Source organism: Mytilus trossulus, chromosome 8, assembly GCF_036588685.1.
Source record: "Mytilus trossulus isolate FHL-02 chromosome 8, PNRI_Mtr1.1.1.hap1, whole genome shotgun sequence".
Lineage (NCBI taxonomy): Eukaryota > Metazoa > Mollusca > Bivalvia > Mytilida > Mytilidae > Mytilus > Mytilus trossulus.
This window is the reverse complement of record NC_086380.1, coordinates 74,399,088-74,423,109: the sequence shown is the minus strand read 5'-3', so window position 1 is coordinate 74,423,109 and position 24,022 is coordinate 74,399,088. Positions and strand designations below refer to the sequence as shown.

General features: G+C 34.0%; 1 long non-coding RNA gene across 2 annotated transcripts; it reads left to right on the top strand.

Moving 5' to 3' along the window:
- The first annotated feature begins 594 nt into the window (after window positions 1-594).
- LOC134682122 (uncharacterized) lies at window positions 595-23,968 on the top strand. Of its 2 annotated transcripts, XR_010100796.1 has the most exons (4): window positions 595-889; window positions 8,069-8,144; window positions 23,003-23,132; window positions 23,841-23,968. It is a non-coding gene; the product is annotated as an uncharacterized LOC134682122 (long non-coding RNA). The 2 variants fall into 2 exon arrangements; XR_010100797.1 differs by lacking the exons at window positions 595-889; window positions 8,069-8,144 and adding an exon at window positions 20,743-20,975.
- Window positions 23,969-24,022: the final 54 nt, after the last annotated feature.

Below are 24,022 nucleotides of genomic sequence, written 5' to 3'. Positions count from 1 at the left end.
ATTAAAATTTGGATTTCCTGTTACGTAAATCTTAGACTATTTTTCTTACCCATGATTTTGTATATAATAACTATACATATTATATCTTTCCTTATTTAGTACTTTATAAACGTTTTTTGCGCGGCATTTCGTTAAGTACAAATGTAGGTACTCGATGTACGAGTCGTTATATATTCACGATCAGATAATCATTCCGGTTCGAAAAAACATGAACGCAGAGTCGTAAATAATGAGAATGGTCATTTTTTTATTTGTTTTTGTCTATTTAATCCAAAGGAAATGTGTCCCTAAGTCATGACAGCCATACGAGCATCATGAACAGGTATGACTACGTATCTTAGGACAGCTTTGATATACATTCTATGACATATCATATTTTCTCGGATACAAGAAATGGTATAATCAGGACTTTGGAAAGGAGACGTAGAATAGAATCTTTCGGCTAGCGGAGCAAAGCAAAAACATTACTAACCTTTTATTGGCCGAAACATAAATTAGCACATATTTGACGGTTTGTTACGTGAACATATAGTGTAAAAGTGAAGTTAAATAGACAATAAATATAATATAAGTGTCTTTAAATATTAGCTGTATTTGTACGAGGCTAAGAAACAGGTGTAATGCGAGCATAAGCCGGCTATTACTTCTGTTTCGAGCCGAGTACAAATACCGCTGATATTTTAAGACACTGAACAGTTATTGACTTTATCCTGAAATTAATTCTGTTATTGTTTGTCTTTTGAATGACACAAACAATCACTTTATTTTGCATTTATTTTCGATTTGAAATCCCCTGAGGCAAGAGTAGTAAAATTAAATCACATATTCAGCTGGAGATTGGTTATCAAAAAAAGAATCTGGAATGGTCAACAATAATACATCGCTCAAGGTGAATAGTTATCTCTTTTACTTTAATTTATTTCGAAAAACTAAGGATTTTCCTATCCCAGACATAGATTACTTTAGCCGTATTTGGCACGACTTTTTTGGAATTTTAAATCCTCAATGCTCTTCAACTTTGTACATTTTTGTACTTGTTTGGCTTTTTAAATATTTTTTATCTGAGCGTCACTGATGAGTCTTATGTAGACGAAACGTGCGTCTGGGTACTAAGTTATAATCCTGGTACTTTTGATAACTATTTTATAGCGATATATGTAGGGCTGTAGGCTGTATCTGTATAGTAAAATAATTTTATTAGGGTAAAAATCATTGCAAGAACATGAAAGCAGAAATGTACACGTGCATAGTATATATTACAAAACAGTGTGGACTATTCAACCTGTAGTGCTGTACCGCACAAGTAGTTCCTGTGAAATCAAAGTACTAGTAGGCTAACCGTTGGAAGGTCTAAACATATAACATATAAACACTTGTTGAAATCTAAACACTTGTTTAAATCTAAACATGTTTAGATGCTAAACGCGTTTCAAAACGTACACAGAAAAAGTGTTTAGATAAGTGTTTAGGATCTAAACACTGTTTTTACAGTGTAGGACACAATATTGCAGGATAAAACCGGATCACTATCCTAGTCAAGTCGAAGGAGAGATGACTAATTGCAACGGTGACTGACGTTTGTTGTAAGTTTAATTAGCATAACCTCACAGGTTTCTTGTTGTAAACAATATTTACGGTCATTTAATGAAATGTAAGATACGACCGCGACTTAAATAAAGAAAGACAAACAAGCATTTTTTATTCAAATGTACGGTTGAAATGTTTCACCCAACAAGGGAAATGAGTGTTTCAATATCAATCAAAGGCTTTATACGAATGAGTCTTAAATGACAATTAAGTTGTGAATGACGGTTGAGAAAGGGGGATTCCCAGTAGGCAAGTTGCAGTCGGTCCTTGCAAAAAGGACTCAGTATAACATTTCGGCGAAACAGATTTTCCGGTTACAGTCATATCCTGTTAAAAACATTAAGGAAAAGAAGAAAAGTAATTCAAAAACCAACAAATGTTAAGGCACGTACCATTTGATTTTTAGGGGGATTGCCTGGGATTTACATGCGAAAAAAAAATACGTTGGTCTTCTTTTATAAAAATAGTAAAAATAAAAATTCAAATAATGAATTTGTTTGAAATTAATTTTGTCTTATAGAAAAACAAATGGACTAGATTACTGTTTTCAACCAAGGTACAATCATAGTTGTTTCAAAAACAAACAAGTTCAAAATTATCCCTACCCTTTCCTCTCCTTCCCCTCTGAGAAAAACAAATGGTCCGTACTATTGACTTTTAATTTAAAATAATAAATTAATAAATTTAATAAAAGGAATTACTGACTGGGGATTATTATCAATCAGGCACAAATGGACTGGGGCGTGTGGGGTTAAACATGTTTTGTATGTAAATACTTAAGCTGTGGAACATTTTGTTATCATGTGACTGTAATAGAGTATTTCCTTCTGTTGGGTGGAATTGTGAAATAGGGGTCAATACGTCCTTGTTCCATCCTTTGTCGCTTTAAAGGCATCATGCCTGTCATTTTTAACCTAAGCAATCCTGAGTATTCGAGCGTCACTTGTGAGTCTTTTGTAGACGAAACACGCGTCTGGCGTATAAACAAAATTTAGTCCTGGTATCTATGATGAGTTTATTAACTTTAATAATGACCGAGGGACGTTGGTCAACTCCACGGTGGCAATTTGCCAAATCATGTTACGTTGAAATATTAATCAATAATTTATTACACGTAAATAGAAACAAACAAATTATTTATATATAACGAATTGTCCCATACAAAATAGATATACGTGAAATGACAAGGTTAACAACGATATCTAGTGGGATTAATTATAGTGTAGTCCTAATAAAAAGAAAAGTGCAAGTAAGAGGTGCGTACACCCTCTACGGCCCTCGTGATCTGCCACTGGTTATTCTGCCTAGTACCCGCAGTCATTCAGGAGCTTTGCTGGTTATTTATTTAGTGGTTTCTATAGTTAAGTAAACAATGTATTGTTCTGAGACCATCCTAAGACACGTCCTAGTTATATGACAGTTTCGTTGACACAGCCACAGATGTATTATAATTCTTCGGTCAATGTAAGCCCACGACGCAAAGACTCGAGGACTGACACAGATCCCTCTGCTGATAAATAGTTTATTAGATAGTTTATTTCTCATGAAACCATGAATGTACAAAGGTTATCCCATAATTTATCTGGGAAATGCCACGTAATAATCTGATAGTATAGAAGAATGAAAAATAGGTTTCTACCAGGTCGCCCCAACTGAGTGCGTGCTTGGGATCGGGTTGCAAATACCAATAGCCGATCAAGAACGACCCTAGTACTTCATACGTATACGTGCAAAGCATTCACGTTACTAATAGATTACCAGAGTCGAGCGACGTTAACTAAAAATATAATTGACTACTTTTGAAATAAAAATAATTTGGCCATGGCCAATCATCTAAGTTTAAACATTTCAAATATGTGACTCTGGATTCGTCGTACATTAAATTAACGTCAAGGTTAACACAGATATAATTGTTTACAAACCTTATCTAACCTTGAGCTATATATGGTCTGCTGTGAATAATACAAAAGGAATCATGAGCATACCTCCTGTAAGCAAAGCTTTAGGTGTATATACGAATCACCATGTCCATCCATTCGTGTGTCCGTGTCCATCTGTCATTTGGTCTGCATGTCTGTTAATTTGTCTGGTAAACGCAGCTCCTCCGTAACGAATGGATTGGTAAAAAAGGATGGACGGTTATAGTACAAGACATGAGGATGTGCATAGAGTAGTGCGGAATTGGGGAATGCTATTGTGAGTAGACTCACAATTATAGTTTCAGCTTCCTTATTGTGAACATTACATTTTCTATGGATGAAGTTCCTTTATATGGAGGAAATATCCAAATTGATTTCATGTTATGAAGTTTACATGATTTATGTGGTAGAGGGTTGCTGCTTACAAAGAAGCTCATAAAACCTAGGGTATCGACCAGATAAAATTGCAGTCCTGCCTTGACTGATTTACGGACCCATCACGAGTTGGTTGAACATTAGGGGATATCTGCGACACGGATATTTTCCAAGTGTTGATACCACATTCCTCTGTAATCTTTCTCAAGTATGACATCACTTAGAATGCTCGAGACTTGTCAGCTGAATTATACATGACCATCAAGACTAGTGTCACATGTGGAGCAGGATCTGCTAACCCTTTAGGGGCATCTAAGACCTCTTCCAGTATTTGTTAGGTATTTGTTGATCCTTAGGTTTCTGTGTAGTGCTTTGAAGACTGGCGCTGGTCTTTTTTTATTGTTTGATTTTTTGCTATGACGTGTGTGCGATGTTAGTTTGTCTTCTGGTAATGAGTTTGATTGTCCCTTTGTTATAATGCATAAAAGCAAATTCCAAATACTTTACATAACAATATAAGCTGAGTATTGTAGTTGCCCTTATAGAAACATACACTATTGTTGTTCAAATAAGAAAAGACAACCCGAAACAAAGATAGAGATATGAAACAGCCACATGAAGTACTCTGGATTTATACTTCCCTATTCAAAATTCAACTCAATTATATATATTCTAGTATATAGTGTTCGGTAGGTGCATTAAAAACCTCAGAATCCGTGTTTTGGCGCTCGCCTATAGATAATTACAATATTGGGCAAAATTCAGAATGAAAACAAGACTAGAGGTTCTACAGAAAGAAAAACATCTAAATCATATCCTGAATTTGCTTTTGCTTAGATAACCCATTTCAAAAATGTTTAAAAAATTTACATTGAAGCAGAAACGTTAACTTAACTTAACTTGGGATTTAGCATATATGCTGATAGAGAGGTAGCATTTAATATATATACCACTGTTATTGTAAATTAGATTTACAGGCGGAAAGACAGGGATATAAAAAAATAAGCCCCGCTGACAATTTGTCACGGAAACATTAAAATAGAGTCGATTTAAGCCAGGGTTACACATTCACGATTTTTAATTTAGATTTTTACTGTTGTCCTTGACAGGACAATTCTGGATTCGAATTTGTCCCAAGTCTGATTAAGATCCTGTGAATTGTAACTGAAAATTGAAACGTTTACGCGGCGTTCACACAGTGCCGATTATTGCTCCCGTTTGAAATCAGACATCGTTTAAACACGAAAAGTAAAAAAGTCGGATTCCACAATGATCTGGAGTGTCCTATTTTTGGCTAAATGCTGTTGTAAACGTTCGTTACATATTCGAACGGATCGAAGCACCCCAAATAGTTAGATGCGTCTCGTAACATTCGGGAACACTCATCCGATTTTGTCTAGTCGGATTACAATCTTGATTATGTCACGACAGACTCTGCTGTATCGGATCAAAATCGTAACAATGTTCTGAGTTACAATGTAGACTTTGTCCTATGGACCGGGCATGATCTGGTGCGATTTGTCATTGCTATGTTTTGCCGGTTGAATCCACATCCTGAATACGAACCGTCTGTGACGAAACCGTTCCGGAACAGTCCCGTTATTAATACGAAATTAGCAATAGGACCCTCGTCTGAGTCCTGAAAATTACAGAACACGATACGAGTCTATACAAAGCCGTTTGAAATGTTGTCCAGCAAACTGTGATAGGGTTGTGTTCCGACAGTACCTGATCATCCCAAATATAGAGACAGTTTTCTAACGGATATCTTCCATCAGCGTCGGTTAACTGTCTGGTCACTGTCTGATGTCTGTTGCGTCGCATACAGCTTAATAGGGACGCTGTCGAGATATATTCGGTCGTTTTTAACCATGGGAAAGATGCAAATCGGACTAAAATCGGATGGAGGACGGGATAATCGGTACAAGTTTGGATGGAAAATATTTTTTTTGACGCTTCCAGAACAAACTGATTGTTGTTGTGATTAAATGAAGGTTTTTCAAGTTTTAATAAAAGTTTTAATTTTAAACAGGACGGACGTACAAATCGTGAATGTGTGATCCAGCGTGTTAAGTAGACGCGTGACCTAGCTGGGGTGTACTTTGGCGAACTCCCTAGAAATATGACATACGGAAGATTCAATGAATGAATCGTCCAAGAGATAAACAAATGTTTTTCACTGTTTATAACGCGAAAGAAAGTTAGTAAGTTTTATTTTAAGCTGACATATGATATACATAATACCAGACAACAAATGAGCACCATTCGAGAGCTCTTTAACCGACTATCGCATGTATCGAAAATGTTGCGGTTTAAATATTTTCTATAAATGTACAGGTTGTGAAATTTTCTTGTTAAAACTGGTCAGGGAATTCTTCTTGACCCTTCAGCGTGTACATTCATAAACGGTCAGTAGAACACACATGCATTTTCTTTCACGGTCATCATTCGATCAATAACCAGTTATCTATTCTAGTGAATGAAAATTTATATTTTTGATGTTATATTTTTTCTTTAAATACAAAAATGTACATCTATAATATACGTGACATAAATTTTCATTAATCGACCGTGTTGACATCTTTTTGCGCAATTTTCTATTTAAGTAGACAATCATCCCTAAATTTTATTTGTATAAAATCAATTTCACCACGATGCAAGGCCAGCAAGTTATATGATTAGTGCACTAAAGTTTAACATTTACCTGTCAACTACTACAATTAACTACTCTATCATTTAACAAAAGGGCAATTGTAAGGTCTTTATTTTAATACAAATCGTTCTAAATCTCATTCTGTAATATATTATAGACTTTATTTGTAGCATGCAGATATCAAATTAAAATTGTAAACCAGATATGGAAAAGTCATTGTTCGTTTATATCTTCAGAAACACGGCACTCCAATAACTATTTACGTTGTTTGGAGAATTAACAAGTTTAACAATGTTTCATTTGGAGATAACTTACGAGACCAACACACTTCTTATTTTTAAGATTTCAGTAATCTTAATTCTTAATGTAAAAAATGAGAATAGACCGAATTATATTTTTCAAACAAAAATTGGTAAAAAATCTAAACCAGGAAAATGTTGTTTTTTTATTATTATTTATTATTATTTTCGGAAAAAAGTTGTTTTTTTTTTAGGAAAACGCAAATTCTTATAAAAATCAAAGCAAAAAACAAGAAAAAAACACTTATGAATTCTTCAAATAAAATAATATGCAAACATAGTTTTTGCTCTTATCATTCTTAAAACATAACCAATATATTGTCGCCCTAGGCTCCACTGATACAGTTCCGGGCTCTGCCAATAACACCCACGTCTCGTTAAGGTCAACTCATTTAGATATTTAAAAATTAAATCTAGACCATTAGTCCGATCTGTAAATGTATCAACTGTATATTACAGTGTGGGAAGCTGGGGACGGAACTGTATGGTTTTCTAATAGTTTGGTTATTCGGGAGACTGTCAAGCGGGGCTCCGACATATGACATATGAAGCTGCTTGATGAAAATTTTTATGAAATTCATCTTACTGTTTAACGTTTCTGCTTCAAGTTTCGGTAGCTAAAACATTCAACATATAAATATGAATTAATCAAATGGTAAAAAAAAAAATATCCATCCTAACGTGTTCTTTAGGATGGAGGAGCTCCGAGTAAAACGATCGAAACTGCCACACAAAAGCGATACAAAATGTCAAAAAAACATCAAGAAAACAATCGTTACTACCAGAATGTTCACGTGTACCATTTCTGGTATATTATAGTCTTACCTGTCTTGATGATTTAAAACCATTGTCGCAGTAAAAACCCAAATACATTATTTTTATCCATGTCGAATAGTTTTCTTGAATCGCTTGCGATCTAACTGTACAATCACTTGAAACTTTCCTGTACAATCACTTGAGAGCTTTACTCTGCAATCGTTGGCAAACTATACTACCCATACTATACTTCTATACTGGTTCATAAAAGTTTTAATCAAGCAACTTGTTTTTTGTCGAATGTCGGAACCCCGCTTGACATGTACAGTCTCCCGAATTACCAAAATATTTAAAAACCGTACACTGTGTATATACTTTCCAATGGTTTCATTTTGACTGATAGTTAGATTGTACGGCAGTATGTTTCCCCTTGTTTTGATTATGGTCGAATTATACCAGTCTTTTTTGTTTTGTTTCAGAATTGCAGGGCAATATACAGTTACTGATCTTTTATGAACACAACGATTAGAATTAAAATACACATAGGTAGAAAAGGTAGGAAAAAGCGATCGTCAACTGAACTTTTTTTTCAGTATTTAGGAATGATATATATACTAGCCACAAAAGAAACGATACCTGATTTTTATCAAAAATATCTACTTTATTTTTCAACAATATTGTTTTTGTTTTGTATTTTATGAAACAATAACATCAAAGCACACAAACTTAACAAAGATAACAAATCAAAAATAATTTTCCTTATTGCACGGACTGTTGAAGTTGTTGTTGTCAAAACCAAAAGTTGAAGAGTAAATATCGCGTATGGCCACCTCTTGCGTCGATAAAAGCAGTCAATCGCCGACGCATTGATCCAAGTAATCGTTGAATAAATGCTTGTTGAATGTTATTTCACTCTTCCACTAAAGCGGCTCGTAGCTGGTTGACTGACTCTGGTGGTTGATGACGTCTGCGAAAACGTTTATCAAGTTCATCCCATAAATGTTCAATGGGTGATAGATTTGGTGATAAAGCTGGCCATGGAAGAATGTCAATGTTATTTTGTCCAAGATATTGTGTTGATACACGTGCCACGTGGCACCTAGCATTGTCCTGTTGGAAACTATGCCGATTTATATGCCTTGCAATGAATGGTTGTACAATGGGAGAGAGAAATATATCACGATAACGAACTCCAGTAAGGCTTTCGTTAATGAACGTCAAGTCAGTTCGTCCACAATGCGTGATTCCTGCCCAAACCATCACACCACCACCACCAAAGCGATCACATTCATGTACACACGCGTCTGCATAACGTTCATTTTGACGTCGGTTCACTCTCATTTTGCAATCACTTCTACGTAAGAGAAATCTTGACTCATCGCTTATAATGACGTTTTGCCACCTTACACGATTCCAATACAAATGTGCATTTGCCCAATGTAGGCGTGCAGTTCGATGACACTGTTTTAGAATGGCTCCCACTACTAGACGTCGTGAACGTAAACCAGCCTCTCTTAGCCTATTACGTACTGTTTGGGCTGATATCCTTGGATAATGGCTTCCAGGTGATTGTCTAGCGGTAATTGTAGCTGGTAAAAAAAGATTCCTGAGATGTGTGAATCTTATTCGACGATCTTGGCGTAACGTCGTTTCTCTTGGACGTCCACTACGTCGTCTGTCATTTGAGAACCCAGTCTGTCTTAGACGACTCATTGATCCTGTTATTGTCAATTTAGAAACACCAACGTTGTTTGCGACGTCAATATGACGCATATCTGCTTGTACCATTCCCACAGCTCTATCACGCTCATGTTTGCGAGGCATATGAAATCCCCTTTTGTGAATGTCACCTTCAATCATCTTTTGTTTACCTGTGTTGACCGGATATTCAATCACCCTCATTAAATTGAAAACCCCTGTTCGGACGGCATAAATGTGGTTCGGCTCGAATTCAAAAAGACGCTAAAATGACGTTATTGTCCGGTAAAATAAAAACAAAAGTGCAGTACCCTACAGACTTATGACTCTTTTCGAACATATAACTAGTCGCAATAAATATTATTTTGTCAATAAAAAATATTATGAAAAAATGTTGGGTATCGTTTCTTTTTTTGATTTGTATATAGATTCTACCACTGCATCGAGTGTAATACGATATGTATCCACTCGAGACAGTTACATTTTCAAATTTTAAGTCCGAGCCGCCTCAGCAAGGACTTTTAAATTGATAATTTAACTGTTGAGAGTGGATAAATATCGTATTACACGATATTTGGTGGTGGAATCTGTTTCTCTAATGATTTTCTAACATTATGCAGGCAAACATATTCTTTCTTTTCGAATGATCTGCAAAAAGATGTGTTCTTTCTATGTGACGTCGTCAGGCATGGTCGCCTTTTTCATGCCGTCACAATAGGAAATTCAGAGGAAAGCAAGAAAATTCGACGTCACAATCTGATTTTAACCAATGAAGTACTGAGATCAAACGAACCACACGTTGATTAAATTTTTGGTATACAATGGGTGCAGAAAGGGATAAATTGACGAAGAATTAGAGAAATATATATATATATATATATATAATTAGTTATCAAAAGTACCAGGATTATAATTTTATACGCCAGACGCGCGTTTCGTCTACATAAGACTCATCAGTGACGCTCAGATCAAAATAGTTTAAAAGCCAAATAAATACAAAGTTGAAGAGCATTGAGGATCCAAAATTCCAAAAAGTTGTGCCAAATACGGCTAAGGTAATCTACTCCTGGGGTAAGAAAATCCTTAGTTTTTCGAAAAATTCAAAGTTTTGTATACAGAAAATTTATAAAAATGACCAAATAATTGATATTCATGTCAACACCGAAGTGATGACTACTGGGCTGGTGATACCCTCGGGGACGAAACGTCCACCAGCAGTGGCATCGACCCAGTGGTGTAAATAGTTATCAAAAGTACCAGGATTATAATTTTATACGCCAGACGCGCGTTTCGTCTACATAAGACTCATCAGTGACGCTCAGATCAAAATAGTTAAAAAGCCAAATGAATACAAAGTTGAAGAGCATTGAGGATCCAAAATTCCAAAAAGTTGTGCCAAATACGGCTAAGGTTATCTACTCCTGGGGTAAGAAAATCCTTAGTTTTTCGAAAAATTCAAAGTTTTTTTGTATACAGAAAATTTATAAACTGACCATATAATTGATATTCATATATAAGTAACAATAACATCTCCATGCCTTATATATCATGTACTGTAGTACGACGCTAGATTAAAACTGACGAGGAAAGGTAACACACGGCCACTGAAAGCTTTATTTTTGTAGAGCCCATGTGGCCGTGTGGTCTAGCGGGACGGCCGCAGTGCAGGCGATTTGGTGTCACGATATCACAGTAGCATGGGTTCGAATCCCGGCGAGGGAAGAACAGAAGATTTGCGAATGCAAATTTACAGATCTAACATTGTTGGGTTGATGTTTAGACGAGTTGTATATATATAGATGTTTAGACGAGTTGTATATATATATATATATATATATATACAACTCGTCTAAACATCAACCCAACAATGTTAGATCTGTAAATTTGCTTTCGCAAATTTTTGGTTCTTCCCTCGCCGGGATTCGAACCCATGCTTCTGTGATATCGTGACACCAAATCGCCTGCACTGCGGCCGTCCCGCTAGACCACACGGCCACATGGGCTCTACAAAAAAAAAGCTTTCAGTGGCCGTGTGTTACCTTTCCTCGTTCATTTCTCAACAACATCAAATAAACTTATCATTGATACCAGGACTAAATTTAGTATATACGCCAGACGCGCGTTTCGTCTACAAAAGACTCATCAGTGACGCTCTAATTCAAAAATGTTTAAAAGGTCAAATAAAGTTCGCAGTTGAAGAACATTGATCATTTTGGCATTCCACCTTTTCAGCTTTTTTTTCTTGATGCATCTCTACGTCATATTGTGAATGATGGAAAGGGCGATTGTTATTAATATATATATCAATATTAATTCGATATCAAGTTATTTTTATAACGCAGACAGAAATATCTGTTTCTTTTTTTAGCCATTACTTGGCGTTCATCGACTCCGTCTGTCGTCGTCGTTTCCGTCTTCGTCGTTGTGCGTCTAGTGTATACTATTTCAAACAAAGTTCTATCAACAAATAAGTTCAATGACCAATATTGTCAATTTTCCCCTAAAGGTGTTATTGCCCTTTTAAAAAAATCACAATTTGTTCATTTAATCTGCTCCTTTGAAACTGCTGAAACAATTTCAGCCAAATTTGGGCCGAATGAGTTTCAAAGTATCTACTATAAATGTTATATTTAATTTCTTTGTCAAGAACCATAGCAACTAGGACTAAAATGGAACATATGGGTAAAGTGCATTTCTTTGATTTTGAAGAAAATAAGACAGATACAAAGATCATTTCAAAGGAAATTTTAAGTCATTAAATAATGTACTATATTGAAAAACAAACAAAAATCATAGATAAAAGAATTACAGGTGAAAGATTCAAGTTCTTGAGAGCTTCTTGTTTGTTTTTTTGTCAACTTTTATTTTTCTGTTTCATAATTGTAAAAAGAAAGTTTAATTTTTTATTCAAGTGAAAATGACACTAAATCGAAGGCGTGAAGGTGGGAAAGAGCGATCGTCAACTTAAATTTTCTTCTAAGTATGAAGTTTGTGACATAATTAACGGTTGTGGGTAGGAAAGTACGGAAGCCGATAAGGGCCATTCAAAAAAAATAATTTATGTCGTAATTACGACATAGCATGTCGTAATTTCGACATAACATGTCGTTATTACGACATCGCTATGTCGTAATTTCGACATCGCTATGTCGTAATTTCGACATAACATCGACATCGCTATGTCGTAATTTCGACATATCATGTCGTAATAACGACATCACTATGTCGTTATAACGACATCGTTATGTCATAATAACGACATCGCTATATATAAAAAATATGTATTATTATTGCCAAGAGATATTAACACCTATACGTCATTATGATGCCCCAAATAATTAGAAAAGCCCCCAGCATAGTCAGCTATAAAAGAGGGAGGAAAGATACCAGAGGGAGAGTCCCCGAAATGCTGTGTTGCAGACAGTGTTATTATTCAATTATTAGCTCCCTTGGTAAAACTCCAAATTTCATATTTAATGCATTTTATTGTTTAATAATTTACATGAAGCTTAATAAGTATATATTTGTTAATTGTATAGCTTTTGCAATTTGAATTCATTGGTTAAAGATATTTATTTATATTGTAAAGTTTAATATTTGCATCGTCGCAAAATCTTTGGATACCTTCTTTGAATATCTTCAGTGAGAAACTTATATATTTTATTAAATACAAGATTAATTAAATAACGTTTTGTCAAATGGTGGTATAGACAGATTAGGTAAACAATCCTATGTGAATATGCGAGCCTAACTCGCCAGCGAAGCATCCCATATCCATTAAAATAAGCGCATACTACATGGCTTCTTGTAATAAGTAGAATTATAGTATCAGTTGCTCTAATGCTAAGTTATTTCAACTTAAAATTCAGTACTGTCGCAAGTAATGTAGGAAGGAAAGATGGGACGGAAGTACATGTATACGGTTTTCATATTTTTTTTTTATCATATAGGATGTTTAACATTCAAGTTGCATATCATCTGTCATTGTAAAATTTCTATATCCTTATTCATCCCCAATACAAATATATCTGACACTCTGCAAGTAAATCGAACATTTTTACCCTTGGTTAAATTTGAATAGAATTGTATTTTCCCTAACACATAAGTTGTCGAAATACACCCCTTCAATTACTTGAACCTTGGCTTGAGAATTATTTCCCAAGTCATCTTCAGATATATACATTTTGAAATATAGTAATCTACTCCTGGGTCGTCCGCGAAAACGGCAAATAAAAATATAATCCTTTTTTTTTTAATTCATTGAAACGGTTTTCGTTGCTGTTTGGGATTCGTCTTTCAATTATCTCCATTTCATGCACAAGTTTATATTGACGAAAAGTTCCGGCTTCGCTAGTACAGGAATTATTTTCATCACGAAATAGCAGGACAAATCGCGAAGTAAAACATTCCGTGAACTGGTACTAATTGTTTTGATATTGGTAATTGCACCTTACTGAAGTGAAGACTTTAAATGATCTATTTCGGAGTACTTTCGTAACATAAATTTCAATTTATTTTATAAAATGGGATTTTCCCCCCATTTCCAAATTCTTTCCCCGGGCGGAGTCTTTAGCAACATGCACTATTTTTTTCCCGGCAGCAATCATTAACATCTTTCTCCAAATTTCATAACACGATTTGTTTTAACTATCATAATCATTTAATTGAAACTTTAGCACATTTAACGTCGGAAATCAGCGTCTCTAAGATTTTAGACGATTTCAGACATTTGGAAAAATTGGCTACCGTTTTGTAATGTATGGAAGCATTTTATTCCTTTAAGACCCAAATATGTAGTTAATAAGGAAAGAATCTTGGCATGTTTTACTCTTCGTATATCTAACTTTTGTTTTGATCAATTATAAAAAATACACCTTAACTGCTTTGAAAAATGAAATATCAACTTGGAAAAAATGGCTACCGTTTGAAAAAAGACTGTGGAGAGAAGATTTTATTGAATCAGCAATATTTGAACTCACATGAGGCAAATATTTGTACTTTTGTTAGATATTATTATTGTCTTACTATTTTTATTCATTTTCTACTTTAATATGCAGTCGAGTCAAATGAAATTTGGTAACATAACGGCTTTAACGCCACAAAGAACCGACACATGTCGTTGTTCCTGTTAAGAATCAAGAAGATCAGAAAAAAACATAATTCAAAACATATATTGAATTTGTTTTAATATTGGTTCGTGTTTTCGAACATTTTTATTTTGTTTTGCGGATGAAATTTCGAAGATTCTGTTTTAAATCCTAGGGGTTGTAGGAATACGCGCACGCCCAACGTTTGAAAGTAGAAAAAGAGCTATCAATACTTCAATACACCCTTATACCAAGAAGCCATGTAGTTTGCGCTTATCTAAAGGGAGATGGAAAGCTTGGCTTGGCTTGGTTGTACAATTTCAGTCCTCTATTAATTTCACATTTCATTCTTGACTGCATAGCTATTCTACGACCGGAATATTGTTAATCTAAACGCTACTTTGTCGGTCTGTACAGCCCTAATACTATGGGCCAAGTTAATCTAAATTGGTATCTATAACATATTTAAGTTTCTCACTGAAGGTATCCAAAGAAGGTAACCAAAGATTTTGCGACGATGCAAATATTAAATTTTACAATATAAATAAATATCTTTAACCAATGAATTCAAATAGCAAAAGCTATGCAATTATCAAATAAATACTTAATAAGCTTCATGTAAATTATTTAACAATAGAATACATTAAATATGAAATTTGGAGTTTTACCAAGGGAGCTAATAATTGAATAATAACACTGTATGCCACACAGCATTTCGGAGAATCTCCCTCTGGTAGCTTTCTTCCCTCTTTTAGAGCTGACCATGCGGGGGCTTTTATAATTATCGGGGACATTATGATGACGTATACTTGTTAATTTCTTTTTCATTTAGTCTCTTGCCAATCATAATACATATTCTTTTAAATATAGCGATGTCGTTATTACGACATAGCTATGTCGTTAAAACGACATGATATGTCGAAATTACGACATAGCGATGTCGTTATAACGACATGTTATGTCGAAATTACGACATAGCGATGTCGAAATTACGACATAGCGATGTCGTAATAACGACATGTTATGTCGAAATTACGACATCCTATGTCGTAATAACGACATAAAATATTTTTTTTGAATGGCCCTTATCGGCTTCCGTAGGAAAGAGCTAAGGCCTATATTTCGTCAGTAAAAGGTTTATAACACAATAACATAAAAAAAGATCATTTTTGCAGCTTTCTTTCTTTGATGCACATCACTATCCTATTTTTAATGATAGGAAAGGCGATCGGGTTTTATCTATGTTTGCGGCTAAATGTTCGATATGGAGTTGTTCTAATAACAAAGACAGCGATATGTTTTTCTTGTTTTTGCTAATAATCTTTTTTCTATGTCATAATTAAAAAAAGAAACTTAGTGTGATTGGGTTTTTTTGTTTGCAAGTGAATATTAATTTACTTTAAGGTACAAAAGATCAATCAACAACTTAATTTTTACCTAGAGAATAGTTTATGTCAGGATGATTACATTATGAATATTTTGGTATTCTGCCTTTTCCAACTTTAACACACATCATTATCTTTCTTGTGACGTTCTGCTTATAAAAATGTAGACAGCGATAGTTGTATATATTTTCATGTTTCTATGTATTATTTCAACCTTTGTCTCACTCTGTGTCACAATGTGTAGTGTTCGACAAAAGGAATGTCATTCGTATGGGAATTTATGATAGAATAACAAGATATAAATCGTGTATTCGTATCTGTAATTTTATAGTCGTTATCTTTAAAGCAAATCTATAAAACTATCCTATACATTTTAAAAGTGATGGGCGATCATTGGTTAAATATGTTTGATTTGGTTTTAACCGTTTAAATCTCTGGTTTAGAGTTCTGTTAAGAATGAACACAGCGATAGTTTGTTTGTATGTTTTTTTCTACAAAAACCTCCTTTTTTGTTTTAATCGGAAGGAACATTTCGTTATGAATAACGTTTTTTTCGTCAAGAGAAAAAATACGTTTACATTTTAACAACTTAAATTTATTTTAGCAATGGACATTAATTTTGACAAAATAAAATATTCAGATAATGTTTGCTTTCCGCATTTTTCATCCAACTCTCTTTCAATTTCCAACTTCAATAGTTACACATCATTATCTTTCTTGTTAAATTCTGCTTAAGTTCGCTCTTTATTTGAGAATACTCTTTCTGGGTAGTTATTGCATGATCACTGCATTATTGTGCAAGTTAAAGACTTTGAAATATTAAACTTGCACGGAAGGTAGGAAAGTGCGATCGTCAACTGAATATTTTCTTAGTTTGGAATTTAAGAAATGATGTAAACGGTTGTACATGTACGTAAGAAAGAGCGATCTTTAGCTTCAAGTTATTCAGTAAGGGTTTCATGACACAATTACATAAATAAAAGGGCCGAAATATACCAGTGGCTTTGAAATGATTTTCAGTAACTGCAAGTACTCTCAGATCTGTACTTAGTGTCTTTATGTTATATATAAGATGTTACATGGACAATCATACCACATCTTCATTTTTTATAGTTTTTATTAGGGACAGGCCGCTGGATGAGCAAACAAAAAGGGGGGGGGGGGCAATCATGCTTCGGTCATTCCATATATAATCAACCAAATTGTCATACAAAAGGTCCTACTTGGACCCGCCTTTGCCACTAAATAGTCCAATATTTCCAAAAAAGGCGTTAACCTCCAATCAATCAACCAATCTCTGAAATACATCAAGTTAATGTTTTTGGTGGGGTTCGTGTTGCTTATTATTCAGTTTTATATGTTGTGTCGTGTGTATTTTTTTTGTCAGTTTGTCTTTTTCATTTTTAGCCATGGCGTTGTCACTTTTTTCGATTTATGAATTTGACTGTTTCTTTGGTATCTTTCTTCCCTCTTTTATTAATGCCTGCGTCACACTATCCCGATTATTATATACGATGGACACCCGAATGGGAAAATTTTAAGTTCGTACGAAGTTGTTCCCGATCTCGTTAAAATACCAAAAAGAGACCGAAGCAAGAACGATGAATAACGAAGTCTATACGATGGTGCCGAAATTATATATGATAGCAAAAGATGGACATTTGAAGGTTACCGAAGACGTGTATTTAAGCTTCATATCTCAGCCGAAGCCTACACGATGGATCACGAAGGCTATGTACACGATGGATTACCATTGCTACACGATTGATTACGACGATGGTGTGAAAACAAACAAGATGCATAAAGGTAAAATACATGTATGTACATAATACATGTATGAAAACGATCAAAACGGCGTTCTACCTGTTTTGATTTTTTTATGGTACGAACATAATTTCGACAACATATCGTATCTGTACAAGGCTGCCATGCATGGGGGAAATCGATCTGTTTGTCTAATTCTTATGAAACTTAGTTTATTGTCCCCTCGCCTACTACATGTAAGTTGCGTGTAGATTAACTGTTATGGACACTCTAGAACAAAAATGCTCAAAACTTGGTATGGTGTTACTCGTTAAGAAAATCTTAAGCACTATTGACTTTAAAGTTCAAAGGTCAAGGTCACAGTGGCAGTTGTAATACATGGCAATATCACCCTTGTGGACACTCTAAAACCATTATGCTTCAAAACACATTTGGTATGTTCTTCCTCCTTGTAATGATCTGATATTTTTTACGTTCAATTTACAATTTTCTGCATGTATATGACACATATAGTGTCCATATTTTTCCCCAATATGTGATATACGAGGACATGCCAGGCTCGGCATTGCCTTGTTTGAACTGTAAAATGTGTCTACTAGTCTGAATAATCACCCATATTTATGCCCATGTTTTCTGGTCTATCTTAAAGGTAAGGTAATGCAAAACGAGCTCTTTCCAGTTGAATATCATTATAATATAGACACACGGAAGGATGTGGGGAAATCATCAAATGCGACAAAATATGACATATAGAAAACAAAATGGTTATGGAGTAAACATTCGTGTGACAACAACTCAAACGATACATAAATAATCAGAATAACGAAGAAAAAGTTGGTTTCCCTATATACATGTACCTGCAGTGTTGGTGTACGAGGCGCATTTATGATTTTCATTATGTTACTTGATATGAAAAATTGACAAAAAATAATATAATACTTGTAAATGTAAATCCTGAGCCTGTAATAGCTGCTCTTCTTGTTCTATTTGAAATAATAGAAACAATGCAGTTCCCTTTTTTTGTTAGAATCTCATAGAATCATATGATATGAGTTCCATTTTTTGTGAACGTCTTTTTTGATTGTGGTCTTAGACTGACCAGCTGTGCATATCGCGCATGGCACTTAAAATATATTTTAGCGCGAAAATTAAGCTTACATTTTGCTGGATTTAATGCCGTCGTAGTTCCATCTTTTCGCCTTCGTACTTGTATTCGATGGCAACACGACGAGATTACGAACATGTTGAAAATTAAAAACCTTTTCCGAAGTTGTCCCAGGAGGCTTGAAAAAGTGACCAATGGTTCTACGATGGTTAAAGATGGCACCACGAATAGCCCGATCTGGAAACGATTAGTCCCGATTTAGAAAATTTCCATAATCGAGTTGCCATCGGCGTAAAAATCAGGACAGTGAGACGCGGACATAAGGGCGATCACTATAGTGATGTTTGATTTAATTTCAATAATTTTGCTATAACATAACAAAGGGTTTGCAGTTTAGCTCAAAATGAAAACAGCGATAGCATGCTTCGAAGGGCTAAGTGAGTTTTCTCATCACTTGGCGTCATTCGTCCTGCGTCAATCGTCCGTCGTCCGTCGTCCGTCAATTTTTACAAAAATCTTCTCCTCTGAAACTACTGGGCCAAATTTAACCACTCTTGGCCACAATCATAATTGGAGTATCTAGTTACGTGTCCGATACTTGTTTGGATTGATAAATATTTTGATACGAACGTCACTGATGAGTCTTATGTAGACGAAACGCGCGTCTGGCCGGAAATATAGGTTTTTTTTTTGTGTAAAAAGAGTGCAAAACATTTTTTGTAATTTGTGATAACGAATTATTTAATTGGTTAGAACGGTTTAAATTCGTTGAATTAGTAATTATCATTTTTTAGTAATTTATGATTTCTGATTAAAAATCATTTTCACAGATGTTTAGCACACCTGACCCACACTAGAATGTGAGATTTTCCCCTTAGGTTGCACCTGTTGCTGTTTTAAATAAAAAGTCTTATTCGCTGAAACAATTTGACCAAATGTTACAATATTTATACGTTATACTTTTTACCACAAAACACAATCAAACTTGTAATTGAAGAGCGTCACTTTTACAGTTCATAAGTTCATAGGTTAAGTCCTTTATTAATGGAAAAGTGATAATTCTGTCGTTTCCCTTGTCAATATTGAGTTTGCCTCAACCAATTGTTAATAAAGGAAGCTATTAAAACAAGAGTTCCAAATGGTGAAGTTGAAATCATCCCTTCGTAAATTTAACGGAAGCCATTGCAATTTGGTCAGTTAATTAGTAACAACGATTGGCCATCTGGTCAGAATGGGCAAATTATATGAAAGACTTACTGCTTAGTTTATTTCCATTTTTCTCTACATGTAGTTGTTTTAGTGGAGAAGACAAAATGTTTAAAGTTGAGAGATCTATGGACGACAGACGGACGGACGAATGAACGGACTCAAAGTGTTGACAAAGCGTTAAAAGGGAGGTACAAATGTTAATACGTATTCTAAAAGGTTTGGCAATTGTCACAATGTCACCTTTTATACAAAATGTATGTGTTCGTGCCTCAAGTTAAGAGTTTCATTAATGTCTGGAAGATTTTAATGGAGCTGTATAGATCTTCTGTGGTCACAAATTGTATTACAGCAAAACTAACGGGATGACTTCATAAACCCATCCTCTGTTTGTTATTCATAATGGTTCATATATATTTGCGTCGACTTAACAATCGATACCAGCACTGTATAAACTTTTCGACATGCAATGACTAAATTAAATTTGACATTTCAATTAAACTGTGTATTAGTTTACTATGAACGTCGAGTTAATCAAGTACATAAGTGTTGAAAACCGTCACGCTAAATGCCTAAGAATCCCGAATAAAAAGTAATAAATCGCCATCAAAGGGACGTGTTGGTAGTTATTCTATATATTGAGGATTTTGTCAAATCATTGAAGTCGTCTGTCATTGCAGTTAAAAGAACTGATTTGAAGATATATACCTTGGATACGTAAATGTTTGAACTGAGGCGGTTGACCTTCATCGCCGAACAAGTTCCGAAAATGAAGATCGCGAGAAGGAATATACAGAGAAAAATTTGCCCCCAGTAGCAGTATTTGATCCTGTAACGAATTTAGTGTTAGATTCTAAAAGGATAAGCGTCGAGTTTTGTTTAATTAAGAGGAAAACTAAGCACGATATTTCAATCTTTCGTAACAGTTTCCGAGTTTTAAACTTATTTCTGTGGTGCATGATAATTTAAAAGGAAAAAGTTGTGAGAAACTTTTCTTGGTGTCTAAAGTTAATATACCGAAAGATACAGAATTGGTTTTGGACTATGGATAGACCTTGAGAGATAGGATTCTAGGAAACCCTTGAATGACCGGATAACTCTGTCGCTTCTAAATTAAATGTAAAATGTCAATTATCAATTGGTAAGTAGGAAGACAATAATTCATCGATTTATTTTTATATATTCAAATTCAATATTTGGTAAAATTTGTCTAGAGACTAGGTAGTAGTGGTCAGGCTAGCGCTTTGGGCACAATTTGTAAGTTGTGCGTACAAGTTTCAAGAATTGAAATCTATACTTGAACAATGTTTAAAGAATGAATGTAATATCTGTTTCTTTCTAATTAAAGTTTGGATCACATGTTTGATGTTATTTCGAATAGATACCACAGCCTACCTTAACTTATTAAGAAAGAAAAAACATTTTTAATTTCATTAAATTTTTTCGTGTCTAAAATATACGTAACAGTGGGGATTAGTGAGTGACTGGATTGAATGTGAAACAATTTCATATATGTTTACAAAAGATCAGGAAATTTGGATATTTTATCGAAAGGTCATTTATTATTTTACTGCATGCACAAATTGATTGAATAGATCAAATTGGTAATAAATATCAATAAAGATATACATTGTATTCCAGAATTCGTCTATGCAAATCTCAGGAAAATAATAAATTGGTTGCGTCAATACAAATATTCAGCGATTGTTTGTCAACAAACTTGAATATACTTTGTTCTAATAATAAACATTATGCAACTAGACAACAACAAAACATAATAATCAGGGCAAACATGTACTAGATAGAACATGAATAAGGGCTAATGGACCGGGATTCTGTTTTATACAAAATAACAACTAGTTTGATTTTATATGAGGCTTCACACCAGTCCATATGGACTAATACATATAAAGGTAAACAAGGAATGCAGGATATAACTACCGATCGAAAGCAAGGTAAGAAAAGGCAGTGGCTATGTTGCCGGCTCCGGACTATATGAAATACATTTTATTGAAAAAAATTATCATGAACACACATTATATATGTGGCTTCTAGGTGAGATTTCTATAATCTTTTAGTCTTCGACTAGATAAAGGATAACCATACTTTCGTATGTCGAACAGTTCCACCACCAAATAATAAACGGAAAACTTAATTAACAATCCTAACACAACAACCTTATGTTCACTATTTACATTAGGATCTTTAAGTTTTAATGACTTTATACATGGGAAGTTTACAGTTTTTTTACTTTGACATGGGAAGTTTACAGATTTTTAAGACTTTTTACATACAAAGTTAAGAATATTTCTGATTTTTTACTTTAAACAGTTTGTTTTATTTTGGTATAGTACTATTTAATGTAATAACACTTACAGAATAAATTACATAAATTCTTTTTAGATAATTCGTAATTCAGAAAAAAACTAAATTCATAGTCTTTGACCTTTAAGAATTGACCTTTATATCTTTAAAGTAATATGGCACTAATTTATTTACTGCGTATTATGAGGGTAAATAGAAAAAAAAACGACTTATTTAATGTTAATTCACATATTCATTAACTGAGACTTTAAGATTTAATAAAAAGGATTATACTTTTGAAAATTGTATTAAGTAGACTAGATTTTCAAATGTTTGTTTAATTATTCATTGCTGCAACACCCATCCTTGGACCCACTCTTCGTGCATGTGTTTTGTTTGCTTGGTCTTTCATCACCAGTTGATATCGTGCATTCTGTATAAGGAACACTGACCTTCTTGATTGGAATTTTATTTTGAGATATCAGGTCAGATGTGACTCAGTAAACAGTTTATATGCTTGTTTTGTCCATTAATACTTGTATTGTCTTTTTATATGTGAGGTTTTCTTCAAGCACATCAACATTTGAGGTCAGGATGTTCTTACTTGTTCGTAAAATTGTTTGTCTTAATAAGACCGGCAAAATAGCAAAACTCTATACAAATCGCTTTTTTACCGAAGCCGATAAAATAAACCCTAACTAAGAGATGGATGTCCATCAATGTCTTTATCATTTTTATCTTTTATAGTGTGACGGTTATTTGTATATTTTATATATTCAGCTAGCCTATGTTCAAAATATTTGTATGTGCGTACTAGGTATGTAAAGTAGATGTAAATGATAGTACTATAGATTTTTTTTTCAGAGGCTATAAATTGTACATGTACAGTGACAAATGATAACAGTGTGAATGTGAAAAATTGTGAGCTCTGCACATCGTCCTCAAGCAATTTTCGTGCTAATGGCAGAATAAAGTAATTAAAATAGCTGCCAAGGTATTTTGAATGATATGATAATGTACATGTAGTTTGGTATGAACTTTAAAGTTTTCTTGCACTAATCTTTGAAATGAAGGAGCTGAATAAGGACTACAAATTGATATAAAAATGTGTGTACACCTAAGTAATACATGTATATTCTTATGGGCCTCAGGAAAAAACAGTCCTACAGCTTACGATGTTAACCTCTTTAAATATGTAAGAAATTGTTATTATATAACATTTACAGAGTAAAAAACAAAAACACTGAAAAAAATAAATGTAGATATTGTTTTCAAATCTATATATTATGTATATTGAAGCTCAACATTATGAAAAAATCACACAAGAGAAGAAAAACATTCAGATTACAGAAATGAACTTTGCATTATTTTCATAATTGAAAATTCTTAAAACTTAAAACTTTCTCATAAATTCTGTTGATACAATGTATACTTCACATTTTGCTGCGCTTCAACAATACTTATTTATCAGATGATTTGCATCATGTTCAGAGTATAAAGATGTAACCTGTAAGTGTTATCTATAAACTTGTATGTGGGTTTAAATGAAGAAGAGAGGAAACCCAACATCACTATTACAACCTAAAGATTTGTAAAGATCTATATTCAGTCATAAACTATCATTATAATGTTTGTTCCATTTAACGTTTCTAAAAATTTTTCTACAATTTTAATGTATCTAAAGATCTAAATTTATTTGTAGGGGGAAATCATCAGAAATTTATGTAAAGAGGAACCTCCTAAAAGAAAAGACAATTCTGAAACAAAATCAACTAATGTACAAAAGATTGATGAAACTCATCAACAAAGGACAAACAACACAAAAACCTCTCATGTTGTCCCGAAAATACGTCAGATCAAGCACAGAAATTTACTAAAGGCGAA